General features: G+C 35.7%; 1 protein-coding gene across 3 annotated transcripts in view; it reads left to right on the forward strand.

Annotated features, from left to right (window-relative positions):
- GRID2 (glutamate ionotropic receptor delta type subunit 2) overlaps positions 1-16,797 on the forward strand; it is a 1,513,083-nt gene that overhangs the window by 438,147 nt on the left and 1,058,139 nt on the right. Inside the window, exon 2 of one of the 3 annotated variants that reach the window (XM_064369254.1) lies at positions 3,477-3,521. The exons of the other annotated variants lie outside the window; for them this stretch is intronic. The gene's annotated coding sequence lies outside the window, so the exon portion shown is untranslated. The remainder of the gene's footprint in view (positions 1-3,476; positions 3,522-16,797) is intronic. 3 annotated transcript variants of the gene reach the window in all.

Raw genomic sequence — 16,797 nt, forward strand, 5'->3', positions numbered from 1 at the left:
TTATAAAGAAACTAATAGTCCTATTTCAACTTGATCACTTGACCATCACAATTTTATAATTTAAAGGAATGTTTGAAGTCATTGAGCATGGGTAGTAGTGGAATTACATTTTTTATTACCAATAACTTTTTTAAATGGCATTGGCCTTAGAAATTCTTAGGGTATGTGGTGTTATCCCCATTAATAAGAAAATAAAAGTTATTTAAAGATAGGGAAGATAAAGGAAATTGAAATGCTTTTTTGGAAGGATCCAAGAGAATCCACTTTACAGTGACATACATGAAATGAGCAATGTTTAGTATATTGTAGTCAATACCCCATTTCATTCATTTAAATTTTGCAAATAATTTCATCAGTAGTAAATGTGAAAATGGACCTAGAGAATTGTGAGTATAATTTTTTAGTGTTTTCTCATTATGAGTATGTTTGTATATATTTAATTTTAAAGAATAAATTTAATTGCATATATGAACAGACTTTAAATTGTTTGGTTACTGATTCAGTATCATGTAAAATATATGTATTCATTAATTCCTCTACAAATTTTTATTGATTGTATACTATATGTGGACATAGTATATGCTAGAGTACTAAGAACTCTGTATGTGACATATATACATATAGACATGAAACTGCATTCAAAGAACTCTCAAGTAAAGAAGCAATTGTCATGAAAACAAAGTTTCATTACAGAATGATAAGTGTCAATAGAATAGGGCTCTATTATCTTAGCTTGGAAATGCTTAGGCTCCACTTATTGTGGTAAAGTGACTCTAGTTCCCTATGTGTTTATTCCAGCCATTATTACAGAGTTACATATGACTGCTCAGTCTTCGGCATTTTAATCAGGATTTCAAATGGTTGTTATCATTCCTTCTTAAAATTAACAAAGACATAGTGATACTCCTTTCATACACACACACACACACACACACACACAAGAAACAGGAGAACACACAGCTTTTTCATATTTGTATGCTTGTCTTTTCCCAAAATTATAAGTGTGTAAATTAATCCTTTATTTTGGAGTTGATGTTGTTTTGTGTGCTTTTACATTTGTTCTTGTACATTTTTCTCCCAATTTTTTGGCTGTAAGGCCTAGTACAGTGACTGCCATGTATCAGGAGCTAATTTTTAATGTGAAACACTAAGAAAGTTTGTTGTTAATTGTATGTATGAGATTGGTTTTTAAAACAGAAATAGATGCCCACAAAGAGACTTGAAAGATTAGCTTTTAAATCAGGAAACCCACTCTCTCCTCTTCTTTCATCTCTTCCTCTCTCCTCTATCTCCCTCTTTCTCGGGTGTGTGTGTGTGTATTTTAGTAACATAAGTAAGATCCTTGTTAGATGTGAGGAGACAAGATAAAACATTGCTACTGTATCACAGCACATTCATTTTAAGGTCAGTTATGGTTTCTGATTTCTATCCAAATGGAAAACCCTGCAAACCTTCCCATTATCCTAATTTTTGTGCCATACTAATTCTCTAATTCTAACCTGTAACTGATTAACTGGACGTTTAAAGCCTTTTCTGTTACATTTGTACTTGCCTTGGTCTAGAAGAGTTTCACAAGACACTGTCACTGCCCAAGCTAATTCCAGGAAGAGCTCTCTATTCCTTTGTTTTCTTTCTTTCTTTTTTTTTTTTAAAGGGAAAAGGTTATTTTTAATTTAAAATGATATTTAAATCTGTAAGAAACAAAATCTCAATGGAGAAATATAAAAAATATAAATAGACAAATAACATATAGAAACAATTAAAATTTTTCAACCTCATGAGGAAACAAAGACAAAAATTAATGAAACATGAAAGATTATTTTTCCTTATCAAGTGTATGAAAAAATAAAACATAGACAATAGTGTTGAGCAGTTTATGGTAAGGTTATAGTTCTCCAAACAGCTGATGATAATATAAATGGATATCAATTCTGAAAAGCTTTCTGGCGATACGTATGATGATCTTTTAAATTGTTTATGCCCTTGACACAGTGATTTAATGCTGAGGAATCTGTCTCAAGAAAATAATCAGAGAGGTGGACAAAGATGTATGAACAAGACTATTCATATTTCTCTATTAGTAGGCTAGTAGAGAAAATTAGAGGGAAATCTCCTTCAGTTCTGCTCTGATCTTAGTTATTTCCTGTCTTCTGCTAGCTCTTGAATTTGTTTGATCTTGCTCCTCTAGTTCTTTAAATTCTGACTTTAGGGTGTCAATTTTAGATCTTTCGCCACTTCTCATGTGGGCATTTAGTGCTATAAATTTCCCTCTAGACACTGCTTTAAATGTGTCCCAGAGATTCTGGTACATTGTGTCTTCTTTCTCATTGGTTCTGAAGAACATCTTTATTTCTGCCTTTATTTTGTTATTTATCCAGTAGTCATTTAGGAGCAGGTTGTTCAGTTTCCATGAAATTGTGTGGTTTTGAGTGAGTTTCTTAATCCTGACTTCTAATTTGATTGCACTGTGGTCTGAGAGACTGGTTGTTAGGATTTTTGTTCTTTTGTTTTTGCTGAGGAGTGATTTACTTCCAATTATGTGGTCGATTTTAGAGTAAGTGCAATGTGATGCTGAGAAGAATGTATATTCTGTGGATTTGGGGTAGAGCGTTCTGTAGATGTCTATTAGGTCTGCTTGGTTCAGATCTGAGTTCAAGTCATGAATATTCTTGTTAGTTTTCTGTCTTGTTGATCTCTTTAATATTGACAGTGGAATGTCAAAGTCCCCCACTATTATTGTGTGAGAGTCTAAGACTCTTTATAGGTCATTAAGAACTTGCTTTATGTATGTGAGTATTCCTGTGTTGAGTGCATAGATATTTAGAATATTTAGTTCTTCTTGTTGCATTGATCCTTTTACCATTATGTAATGCCCTTATTTGTCTCTTTTGATCTTTGTTGATTTAAAGTCTGTTTTATCAGATACTAAAATTGTAACTCCTGTTTTTTTTGTTTTTTTTTTTCTCTCTCTCCATTTGCTTGGTAAATCTTCCTCTATCCCTTTATTTTGAGTCTATGTATGTGTCTTTTCACATGAGGTGGGTCTCCTGAATACAGACACTGATGGGTCTTGACTCTTTATCCAAATTGCTAGTGTCTTTTGATTGGGGTATTTAGCCCATTTACATTTAAGGTTAATATTGTTATGTGTGAATTTGATGTTGCCATTTTGATACTAGCTGGTTGTTTTGCCTGTTAGTTGATACAGTTTCTTTATTGTGTCAATGGTCTTTACCATTTGGTACATTTTTGCAGTGGCTGGTACTGGCTTTTCCTTTCTGTGTTAAGTGCTTCCTTCAGGAGCTCTTGTAAGACAGGCCTAGTGATGATGAAATCTCTCAGCAATTGCTTGTCTGTAAAGGATTTTATTTCTTCTTCATTTACGAAGCTTAATTTGGCTGGATATGAAATTCTGGGTTGAAAGTTCTTTTCTGTTAGATGTTGAATATTGACCCCCACTCTCTTCTGACTTGTAGGGTTTCTGCTGAGAGATCTGCTGTGAGTCTGATGGGCTTCTCTTTGTGAGTAATCCAACCTTTCTCTCTGACTTCCCTTAGCATTTTTTCCTTCATTTCAACCCTGGTGGATCTGACGATTATGTGCCTTGGGGTTGCTCTTCTTGAGGAATATCTTTGTGGTGGTCTCTGTATTTCCTGGATTTGAATGTTGGCCTGCCTTGGTAGATTGGGAAAGTTCTCCTATATAATATCTTGAGGAGTATTTTCCAGCTTGGATTCATTCTCCCTGTCACATTCAGGTACACCAGTCAAACGTAGATTAGGTCTTTTCACATAATCCCATATTTCTTGGAGGTTTTGTTCATTTGTTTTCACTCTCTTTTCTCTAATCTTGCCTTCTCGTTTTATTTTATTGAGTTGATCATTAATCTCTGAAATTCTTTCTTCTGTTTGATCAGTTTGGCTATTGAAACTTGTGTTTGCTTCGCAAAGTTCTTGTGCTGTGTTTTTCAGCTCCATCAAGTTGTTTATGTTCTTTTCTAAGCTGGTTATTCTAGTTAGCATTTTGTTTAATCTTTTTTCAAGGTTCTTAGTTTCTTTGCATTGGATTAGAATATGCTCCTTTAGCTCAGAGAAGTTTGTTATTACACACCTTCTGAAGCCTGCTTCTGTCAGTTCATCAAACTCATTCTGTATCCAGTTTTGTTTCCTTTCTGGTGAGTTTTGATCCCTTGGAGGAAGAAGGGCATTCTGGATTTTGGTGATTTCAGTGTTTTTGCACTGGTTTCGTCCCATCTTCATGAATTTATCTACCTTTGGTCTTTGAAGATGGTAACTTATGGATGGGGTCTCTGAGTGGATGTCCTTTCTGTTAATGTTGAAGTTATTTCTTTCTAACAGTCAGACCCCTCTGCTGAAGTACTGCTGGAGGTCCACTCCAGACCCTGCTTGCCTGGGAATCACCTGCGGGGGCTGCAGAACAGCAAGGATTGCTGCCTGTTCCTTCCTCTGGTAGCTTCATCCCAGAAGAGTACCCACAAGATGTCAGCCTGAGCTCTCCTTTATGAGGTGCCTCTTTGGATAAACGGGGGTCATGGAGCCACTTGATGAGGCCGTCTGTCCCTTATCAGAGTTCAAGTGCTGTGCTGGGGGCTCCGTTTCTCCCTTTAGAGATTCTGGGCAAGGACATTTAAGTCTGCTGCAGTGGAACTCACAACCACCTCTTTTCCCAGGTGCTCTGTCCTGGAAAGGTGGGGCTTATTATTTATAAGTCCCTGCTTATCTGCTGCCTTTTTATCAGAGATACCTTGCCCAGAAAGGCGGGAGTATAGTCACAGTCTGCCTGCAGAGGCTTTGCTGAGCTGTGGCGGGCTCTGCCCATTTGCTGTGTAAGCTTCCTTGCTATTTTGTTTACACAGCGAAGGTTAGCACTGCCTCAGTAATGGCAGATGCTCCTTCCCCCACTGAGTTCAACTGCCCCAGGTACAGCTCAAACTGCTGTGCTGGCTGTGCAAATCTCAAACCAGTGGGTTTCAGTTTGCTGGTTTTTGCGGGGCTGGAATCTGCTGAGTCAGATTAATTGGCTCCCTGCCTTCAGCCCCCTTTTTGTCAGGGGAATGGGTGGTTCTGTCTGGCAGGCATTTCAGGCATCAGCTAAAAGGGCCACCCAGTTTTATGCTGGAAACCCACAGCACTGGAGTTGTTGGCATTGGTGGAAATCTCCCGGTCTGTGGGCTGTAAAGACCATGAGAAAAGCACAATATCTGAGCCAGAGTGCCGGAGTGTCCAGAAGAGTCCTCGATGGCCTCCCTTGGGTTAGGGGGAGGTCCTCCGGCCCCTTGCCCTTTTCAGGTGAGGCAGCGCCCCACCCTGCCTCAGTTTGCCCTACCCAGTCTTCAACCAGTCCCACTGAGATGAACCCAGTACTTGGGTTGGAAATGTGGCAGTCACTCGCCTTCTGGGAACTACGCCCCGGAGCATTCCTATTGGCCATCTTGGCTGAGATTCTCCCTTTTTATTTTTCATTTTTGAGACAGGATCTCACTCTGTTGCCCATGCTGGAGTGCAGTAGCATAATCATAGCTCACTGTAGCATTGAACTCCTAGGCTTAAGTGATTCTTCTACCCCAGCCTATCAGTAGCTAAGACTAAAGGCATGCATCAACATGTCAGCTAATTTCTAAGTTAAATTAACTTTTAACATCTCTATTTTAATTTTTTTAACATCTCTATGTTGCCTAGGTTGGTCTAGAACCCCTGGCTTTGAGCAGTTCTCTCACATTGGCCTCCCAAAGTACTGCGATTACAGGCATGAGTCATAACACACAGTATGATTTTCTTTAATAATTCAAGATCACTTATTGCTAAACAGAAGATGATATTTTGAAGAAAAAAATGAGAAACATATCTGAAGAACAAAAGAGTAGCAAATACCCACTCCTATCTAGTTATCTCTCTCTAGAATATTTATAGTCAGTATCATTTTATTATCTGTCATAGTACATTTCCAAATTTTTTATCTCCACTGGCCTTGAGAAGTCAAGTTACCTTAGAATATGACAACTTTAGATCATTACAGAGTGTAATGGAAATACTAGCTCACTACTTTTGTATCATTTAAATAATTTAACTTAATTAACAAACATTCTAAGGATTCTTCAAATTGCATCAGACTTTTAAAAAGTTTTTCATGTTTAGCCTTTTGACAAATAAAATTATACACAATTAATTTGAGTTGTACATCAACAACAGTGATATCTTTAAACACATTTTAAACGTGTGGAAAAATTTTTTTTTCTGGTTTGGGCATTTTACAGATCCCTTGTTTAAATCATTTTTACTTGACTGTCTTTGAAAACTTTTACCATTCATTAACACCTATTATATTTGAAAGTGGAAAAAATACATAAATGGATGTTTGTTTCTCAAACCAGTCCATTCTGTTATTTCAGTGAAATGTTTTGGGGGAAGAGCAAATATATGAGATTCTTATAAAATCCTTGAATTTCAGTTACCATGATTTCCTTTTACCCTACTCTAGGTCAATAAAAGAAGAAATAATTTAATAGTAGGCACAATAACATTGAAAATAAAATAATTACAAAAGAGAAAAAAAAGTTCGAAGAGGAAGAAAGGAAAAAGTATTTCTGATTCTTTCTCTCATGTAACATTATGGCATCACTAAGTCTTCTTCACTGGTACTGTATTTATAAATATTTCAAACTTAATAAGTATGCTGAAACTGGTATTTCCAGTATAAGAATAATCGATCCAATTAAGCATAAAAATTACCTTCGATAATATTTTTTTCTGATCTTGAAAGGGAATCCATAATCTCATTATAGAAGGATATTACTATCCTAATATTCTTTTAAAAGTTGAAGGAAGTTTCAATATAGAATAATATATCAAATCAATCTTCTTTGAACTCAGTTTCTATAGTATTTTAATAAAAGACCTTTCCTTCCTTTCAGATTTTCTTTTCTCTGCTTTGGATCATGTTTTAGTCAATGCCCATTTAAAGGCAATGGACAGATACCTACTAAGGTCAGCTCAAGTAAAAAGAGGTTTCTAGAAAAGACACTAGCCAACTGTGTGTAACTCAAGGAAAGGAAATTTTACTGTGTGTAACAAGGACTGAAGATGAAAAAACAGAAATTTTTAAATTACAAAGCCACACCTTTCTGCATTTTTCTCTATGGGTCAACATGTGTGCTAATCTTTGTTTCTTCATGCATGTCAATATTCATCTCTATATCTTCAAGCACATCCTACTTTTCAATTCCCCGCTGTCACGTCACTGAAATGTCTGAATCTCTAAATCAAAGCTTCAAAACAGAGAGGTACTATGCCACTTGCATAATTGAGTACAACTCGATCCATATAAAAATAAAATTCCTTTTCCTTCCAATCACTGTAAACTGGCTTTTACTCTTGAGTTTCCAATTTCAAGTTGACAGTCTTATAATTAATCTCCGATATCTCTTTATTTTCTACTAAATTTTATTACTCATAATGGCACCATATCATGTTTATTCTGCGTGCGTGCGCGCGCGCGCGCGCACACACACACACACACACACACACACATATATCTTTTTTTTGAGACAGAATCTTGCTCTGTCACCCTGGCTAGAGTGCAGTGGGGCAATCCCAGCTCAGCTCACTGCAACCTGTGTCTCCTGGGTTCAAGTTATTCTCATGCCTCAGCCTCCTGAGTAGCTAGGATTACAGGCACCTGCCACCATGCCCAGCTCATTCTTGTAGCTTTTTTAGTAGAGAAGGGATTTCACCATGTTGGCCAGGCTGGTCTTGAACTCCTGACCTCAGGTGATTCACTCACCTCAGCCTCCCAAAATGCTGGGATTACAGGCATTAGTCACCTCATTTGGCCTGTAATTCTTTTCATATGTCATCTGCAAATTTTCAGTCTTACACAGGAGTTAAAAATACAGATTCTGGCTAAGATACCTAAGTTCAAATTACATCTCAAGTATGCCAAGTCCCATAAATTTCCTGTGCCTCAGTTCCTTCTACTGTAAAATGGGGAAAGTGATTATACCTATCTCATAGATTGTTGTGTGGATTTAATGAATTAATATTTATAAGGCACAAGGAACACTGTCAGTCACATTGCACCATTTAAGATTCAGATGAAAGTAGTAGTAATTTTCATTCTAAATTGTAGTTACAACTTCCACAAATCTAGTCCCCTTAAACTACAGTAATCAATTCCTTATAGTTCCCTATTTTAGATCCATTTTCCTAAATCATTGGTGGGTCATATAATTTTCATACTAAACTTTCATACTTTTTGTGAAATTCTTGTATATGAAATCCTACATGCCATCCAAATTAAGTCCATATTTACCATAACATTTAAAGCCTTCCTCAATCTATTCTAATTTATTTTCCCAGATTCATATTTTTATTTTATCTCTCTATAGTCACTCTGCTTCTCATGTGGGATTTCACCTACTTTCATGCCTGCAAGCCTTTGCTCAGCTGTCTACATCCCCCAACTGCAGCCTTACGTGCACTTCAACTCTTATCTGTCCATTCAAATCCTTTCAAACAAAAACTTTGGAAATCTTGTTTCCCCTTAGAATAGAAAGTTTTGAGTTTTGAGTTACTTGGTTTATTTGTGTTTAAAGAGACATTATAAGCACAGAATAGGAGCATTTAATTCAGAATTGGTGTCTTTAGTAACTTATTTTTATGCCATTTTATCCACTACCAGTCCTTACATTTTTATAAGTCGTTTTACCCATTAAATGAGAAAAATGCTATTTTTCAAATAAAAACCAATATCAACTCTGGCTCGGAATGTTTGTGTGTACAGATAATATTTCATTGATGTCACTGTAGAGTATTTCATGATCTATTATGAAAGTAATTCAAGAAATGTCATTCTTATTTTTAAAAAATGTATTTTACTCTGTTATAGGAGAATTGTCTAAGATATTTGGTTTAAAAAATATCTTTCCAAAACATTGAAAAGCTGGCAGTATTTATTTATAGGGACTTCTTAACGTCAGCAGAAAGTTAGTGCAATTTCTGTAAGAGAGAATTTTAAAATTAATTGAAAACTCTCCTAGTAACTTAAAGCATTAATGATGTTTCATTATTATCATTCAGTCTGGTGAAACCCATTAAAACATTATATTCTACAAAATGTTTGTTTCTCTGGAATATATTTAACGTTTTATTTTTTCTTCTTCCTCCGTTTCCCCTTCTGCCCTACTTCTCCTGTCATCTCCACCCCTCTAGTCTACCCCAGGATTTTTCTTCTACATTTCTATGTTACATTTTCAGGAATTTTCCTTTCTCCCTTGATACATTCTCTTAATCTCTATGCATTTTTCTTTAATTCTTGCGGAAGGTTCTTGGAGGACAGAAATGCTGTTCTTTCAGTTCAAGGATGAGCATTTTGGTCCTGCATACATTCTCTGTCTGTGTACAGTAGAAAGTCCATTGTGTTTGATTTTTGGCCTTTACTGGACTGTGAATAACCTTTGACTTCTACACAAGACAAATATTTCAAACAGAAAGAGGGCTCATCTTTGTTTCTGAATGTAACTTTGAATGCTCAGCCACCTGAGGAACTTTCATCCTCACAAAGACCTTTTTTCATTAAGAAAATGTTATGCAACAGTACTACAAGCATCAGGAACCTCTCTCCAGGAAATAAATAAAAACAAGGGAAGAAAGAGAGAATTAAGACCCATGCTGTGCCACAGAGCAAAGGGCTATGTGTAGTGAGATCCTGTTTTATCTCATTCTGCTAGCTCTTTACTGATAATTATTCCATTATAGACTAGTTTTATATGTATTTAATAATCTAAAAAATAAGGGCTAGGAGTTGTGGCTCACACCTGTAATCCCAACAATTTGGAAGGCTGGGTCAGGAGGATTGCTTAAGTCCAGGAGTTTGAGACCAGCCTGGGCAACATGGTGAAACCCTATGCCTACAAAAAACACAAAAATTAGCCTGATATGATAGTGTTTTGCTATAGTCCCAGCTGTTAGGAAAGCTCCCATAGGAGGATCACTTCAGTCCAGGAGGTTAGGGCTGCAGTGAGCTGTGATCCTGCCACTGCACTGCCGCCTGGGCAACAGAATGAGACCCTCTTTCAACAATAATCATCATCATCATCATCTAAAAAATAGAATGATCATTTCTCTGTTATTATAGGAAATCATATATTTTTGTGCATTTTTGTTTTACTTCTGTTGTATATGTCTGATTTTTAGAGACTCTGACTTTGAATAATGATAACTAGAAAATATATTTTATTAAATTTAGAAAGACAGAGTTGACACCCAATGCTATGTAAACACGATAACAAGAAATCGTTTTACTTCACTACATATTTTTTATTTATGTTTATTTTTATTGTTTTGACTTCATTTTATATAAAATTTTGGGGGCATGTTATACTATAGCTCAATACTAAAGAAACTGCTCATCAAATTATTGGATCTTCCTCTGTCAAAAGACAGGCTGCAGTAAATTAGTGTTCAAGTTGTACAAATAGAGGGCTGTATTTTCATAAGTTTATATGGTCCTATTTGAGAATTATGTCTGATGATTCAAGGGCTTCTTGTATTTCATCTGCTATTCTCTTGCTAGTTCACTTTGTTACTGGAAATTAAACCTTCTCTTTAAAAAAGTCTCAGCAAAATTGCTTGTAGACACAAGATTTGTAAATAGAAGTTGAATTTTTTGCATTTGACATATATGTTGTAAAACAGAGAATTCAGGTTTCTTAAGTCTATTTGACCACTTGATATGATGCTCCTTAGTTCTCTATTCAAATTGCCCTTCACTTATTTTTTTTCTTTGTTTTCCTTATCTCATTCTTGGTTTTCTTTTTTCCATAACCCAACCTAATATCTCAGTTATTATGTTATAAAAGAGGGAAATGTGATTATCACTAATATTTTACAGTGCATGTTTATCCTGTGTATTTAGAGTATGCATGAGAAAGCAGAAGAACAAGGAGAAAAGATGAAAAGGCAATAATAAATGCTTTTAAGATCCTCAGAGGTTTGGCACATGGAAATGTTCAACTCCATCATAAACCTAGCTCCAACTCTTTTCAACCTCCTCTCTTACTTCTTACCCACATTAAGTCTTTCCCAACTAATCTTGTCTGCTAACTGTCCTAGAAAGTGCCTTGCACTTTTCTAGTGTTTCTCATCCTTTAGTTCTTTCCTCATTTTTAAAACCTATTACCTGAGGCTCAAGGCAAATGCTTCAGTTCCATGCAAACTTTTCTGAATACAAAGCAAATATTTACCAACTCATGTTCTACTGTATAATGTTTTATAAATTGTTATTTATCTCTTATGTAATTATGCTTCATCTCCCTAACTGGATTATGAATTCTTTAAGATTTCTGGTGTTCTGTCGGAACAGTGCTTTGTAGCAATGGGGATTGCAAGTTTAGCACTATTGAGAAATCCACCTTTTTGGGTGAATTTATGTCAGAATCACAGTTGGAGTTCTGCAGGATCAACAGAAATTTATACAGTAAATGAGGAGATTCTAGCACTCAATCCTCTTGTTCCTTTCTGTGAAGTGTCACAGTGAGGGATCAATAAACTCTATAGAGGAGAATAAAACAAACATAACATGAGTGGTAACTTGTAGTGTCCAAATCTCCTAGACTGACAATACAGATGCATTACTGATGATCATTGTTCTGGTAAACATTTCTAAGATCAGAAATGACAAAGTAAAGTAATACTTCTTATTTTTGCTTTTAAGGTATGTCTTTAAAAATCACTTACATTGAGAATATTTTAAAAAACACAATTTGCTCTTTTAATTTAGAGTATTTCCCTTTGTCAAATTGATAATAAATTATAAAGCTATTTAGTGTCTAATGTACTATTTTTATTTCCATTCTCTCTTCTTTGCCTAGGCATATTGTATAGACACACACACACACAAACACACACACACACACACACACACACACCTGTAGGTCTATGTTTATACTGTTTAAGATGCTACTTACTAAATACTAGGGAGCAGGACAGTTGTTCTGCTCCTGACATCTATGGTAATGTCTAAATATTTTTAAAGAGATATTTTAATACAAGATGAGAATTTTAAATTTGAGGCCATTGTATTCTTATTATGAAACAACTATGTATTTAGGTTTTGTTTAATTTTTTTCAGTAGTGGTACTTGCTATTGAGTTCTCCAATATATTTGAGCATATACTTAGTTTAATGAGAGCAATAATTTGATGTGTGGTGGTGTTGAGGTCTCACTTTTGTTCTTTGGTTTCAATTTAGATACATTGGGCTTGGAAGTTCATAATATATTTAAATATAAAAAAACCATGTAGCAAATTAAATGCTATAAAATAAAAAGGAAAGCAAAGATAAATGATATGAAAGAAAAAGAAAGAAGCATGATCAGCATATAAATTTGTGAAGTAATATGATTTGGCTGAAAATCAGTTGGGTTTCATTCTTTCTCATGTTTTCATGATTTGACTGCTGAACAAAGCTTTCCAAAGCACTGCATTTTCTCACTAGTCCTTTCCTACATAAACATGTGAGAATAAAAGGCAGTAAGTCTGCAATTCAGCCACTTTTTCAATACTGTAGATCTAGTGTTTAGGTGGTAACTTACAATGATTTCAAAATATTTGTGCTGTCTCTGTATATCTTCCTAAAATGTCATCAACTTGCACATATTTTGCTCTATATTACCTGATAAAGTAGTATGCTGTGCATACACTCATGATTGAATAAAATCATGAGTCACTTCAGGTACATGAATTAAAATGTAGGGAATTTATGTCACACTACGCATAGCATATAACTTTTAAAATGTATTTTTGTGACAGTTTTTATGTTTAAAATGCAAAGCTTTAGAAAGAAAATTTATATGTACTTTTAACCTATGATTAGTGGCCAAGAACGATATTAAAGTCTGAATATCTAGAGGTCCCTTTATAGGGAGGTTTAGTTGACATTGTGTAGGCTTTATAAAAGGTACGTATTAAACTGTTATTAATTTAGCAGTTATTAAAATATATTCACCTGAAAGCAACATGGTCATTTAGGTTTGATCTGGAATGCTAAATTAATGGAGTTATGGGATTGTTTATCTCTATTTATTAGTTACAATTCATCTTACCTCATATGATCTCTTTAAATACTTACAGAATGTTTCACTGGTGTGTATGCTGGGATTCTGAAGAGGATTTTTTGTTTTTTTTTTAACTTCTGTATTTCTAGTCTGTCACTAACTTGCTGTATCACTTTGAGCAAGTTATTCTTTCCACCGAGTCCTAACTATCTTTATACTTCCTTAAGATATACTTTTCTTGGACACTGCTAAGGCCCGAAATTACATGTCACTCTATCGAAAGGTAACTATTTTCCTTAACCCATCCAATCTGTCCTATGCACACATTTTTTCCCAGAAGCTTTCACCAATATGATAAGTTATTTGTAGAGAAGATGCATTATTTCTAGGACATCAATGTTGGAAAAATTAACTGCCTTTTCATTAAGAATTTACTAAACATATAGAGAATCAATGGAATAACATATCCAAATCCTTGAAAGTTTATCATATAGGAGTTGGATAAATATTAGTTAAGTTTTTTGTTGTTATTTTTGTTATACTTTAGGTTCTGGGGTACATGTGCAGATCATGCAGGATTGTTGCATAGGCACATATATAGCAATGTGGTTTGCTGCCTCCATCCCCCCATCACCTATATCTGGCATTTCTCCCCATGTTATCCCTTCCTGACATCCCCACCACCCCTCCCACTGTCCCTCCCTTGGCCCCCGCAACAGACCCCAGTGTTGATGCTCCCCTCCCTGTGTCCATGTGTTCTCATTGTTCAACACCCTCCTATGGGTGAGAACATGCAGTGTTTGATTTTCTGTTCTTGTGTCAGTTTGTTGAGAATGATGGTTTCTAGATTCATCCATGTCCCTACAAAGGGTATGAACTCATCCATGTTTATGGCTGCATAATATTCTGTTGTGTATGTGTGCCACATTTTCCTTGTCCAGTCTATCATTGGTGGGCATTTAGGTTGGTTCCAGGTCTTTGCTATTATAAACAATGCTGCAATGAACATACATGTGTATTTGTCTTTATAACAGAACTATTTATAATCCTTTGGATATATATCCAGTAATGGGATTGCTGGGTGAAATGGAATTTCTATTTCTAGGTCCTTGAGGAATCACCACACATAATTTAGTTTTTAATGAACGGCTTAAGTTGTGTAACTATAGAGAAATCCAAACAGAATTAGAGCTAAAATATCCTTAAATGATATCTATTGCCATTTTACGATGGCAAGACAATAAAACAGGTTACTTTTATTGTAAGTATGTATAAAAGGATACGTAGATTTGAGTGTGTTCTGATCTTTAATAAAATTCTCACATCTAATTTTTATATAAGCTTGAATGCTTTGTCAGAATGAATTGTGGTTCTTTTAGAAATTGCTTTTATTTGAAGAATGTTGAATATACCAAAAAAAATATATTCCCCTAAAAACTGTATGTCATTTGCCTTAAGTTTCAGAAGTAAAAGGAAACGATGCATTATTCAGTGTGTGTTTCTTAGGACTCTCCTATGCTCAAGGTAGGGTAAAATTTCTGTTCTTAAGGAAAATATAATGCGTATGTTGTTCAGGGATAGGGAAATGATATCATGCTACAACTCTTATCCATAGCTGTTGCCATTATCTTCTTTCTTATCCAGATATCTTTACTTTTTCAATTACACTTTCTAAATGTAGTATTCTTTTATATTGTACAAGAAAGGAGACTATTACAAACTTCCTGACCTTTCCTTTTTCTTCAAAAAAATGCCAGCTTAATCCTGCACTGATGCTATTAAAATCAGAAGCATTTACTAAGAAACATTGAATAATATTTATTATTAAACTGTTCTTCCAGGTAAGACCTTCATGTTAAGTCTTCAGATGCAGCAACTTTGACCCTTATCTGTTATAAAATAATACCCCTCTCCTTTGATCGTACTTGGATTCCTGAGATACAGCTTTTTTTCCAAACTTTACTGATGTAATTTTTTCTTAATGAAGTCCCTACACTAGGTGTTTCTGACTTGAGAATTACTAGGAATGCATTATTTCCTCTTTTTGGTAAGGGGTAGTCTTGTTTCTCTGTTTATTTCTAGGACTAGGACAATGTTATGTTTTTGCCTGACTCCTTTACTTGTTTTCATCCATTCTGGTCCCACTCAGCCCAAGGAATGGGACCCTGATACCAGTAGTTAAATCATTTGACAACTACTAGCCTGCTTAGATTTCTGAATACATTTTTTCTAGGTTTTCCATCTCAGTACTTAAGGCACATATTGGGAAACTATCATAGCGAAGATATTTTCTTTGGGAAATGCCAAAAAAAAAAAAAAAAAAAAAAAAAAAAAAACCACCTCAAACTGGATAACACAAATAAATGAAAAACAAGCAAGGAATATGTTGACTTAACAATAGAAAATCCAGAGATAAAACTAGATTCCAGTTTGACATGGAGGTCCAGTGACACCACCATCTCTGGCATCTCTGTTTTCCCTCTACTTTTCAAGGGTGTTGACCTCATCCTGAAAATAGACATGGTGATCTCAGTTCCACCAGCAACTCTACACTCTTTTTATGTGGTAGCAAATGTTCTGCAGCCAAGGAACATTCTAGCCCTTATACTTTCACAGCATATTGTCTAAGAGTAGAGAACATCTCATTTGGTAGCCTCCATACAAATCCTAAGGTTCACTTTCTCTCTGGTCTCAATTGATTTGTACCATTCATTCATTCATTCATTCATTTATTGAAATGGAGTCTTACTCTGTCACCCAGGCTAGAGTGCAGTGACACAATCTCAGCACTGCAACCCCCGTCTCCTGGGTTCAAATGATTCCCCTGCCTCAGCCTCCTGAGTAGCTGAGATTATAGGCACGCACTACCATGCCTGGCTAATTTTTTGTATTTTTAGTAGAGAAGGGGTTTTGCCATGTTGGCTAGACTGGTCTTGAACTCCTGACCTCAGGTGATCTGCCCACCTTGGGTTCCCACATGCTGGGATTACAGACATGAGCCACCAGCCACTGTGCTCAACTGATTTGTACCATTTCTTTTTTTCTTTTTTTTTTAATGATACTTTAAGTTCTGGGTATATATGCAGATCACACAGGTTTGTTACATAGGTATGTATGTGCCATGGTGGTTTGCTGCATCACCACATCATCTACATTAGGTACTTCTCCTAATGCTATCCCTCTTTTATCCCCCACCCCCTGCTATCCCTCCCCTAACCTCCCACCCCTCAACAGGACCTGATGTGTGAGGTTCCCCTCCCTGTGTCCATGTGTTCTCATTGTTCAATACCCACTTATGAGTGAGAATATGCAGTGTTTGGTTTTCTGTTCTTGTGTCAGTTTGCTGAGAATGATGGTTTCCAGCTTTATCCATGTCCCTGCAAAGGACATGAACTCATCCTTTTTTTGGCTGCATAGTATTTCTTGGGGTGTATGTGCCACATTTTCTTTATCCAGTCTATCATTGATGGTCATTTGGGTTGGTTCCAAATCTTTGCTCTTGTGAACAGTGATGTAATAAACATATGTGTGCTTGTGTCTTTATAATAGAATGATTCATACTATTTCTAAATGACTTTTTGTTTTCAAGGCAGTAGATGCACTGGTATTTTAAGCCATTTCAAGTTCTCTGCTGAAGCTGAGGGTAAGATCAGTTCCACATAAATGTCAAGGTTTCCTTTTAAGGAAAACCAGAGGAGAGAAGATGTATATGCTGAAGAGAGGTTG

This window comes from Aotus nancymaae, unplaced genomic scaffold, assembly GCF_030222135.1.
Source record: "Aotus nancymaae isolate 86718 unplaced genomic scaffold, 86718_ANA_hifiasm-v0.15.2.pri h1tg000006l, whole genome shotgun sequence".
Lineage (NCBI taxonomy): Eukaryota > Metazoa > Chordata > Mammalia > Primates > Aotidae > Aotus > Aotus nancymaae.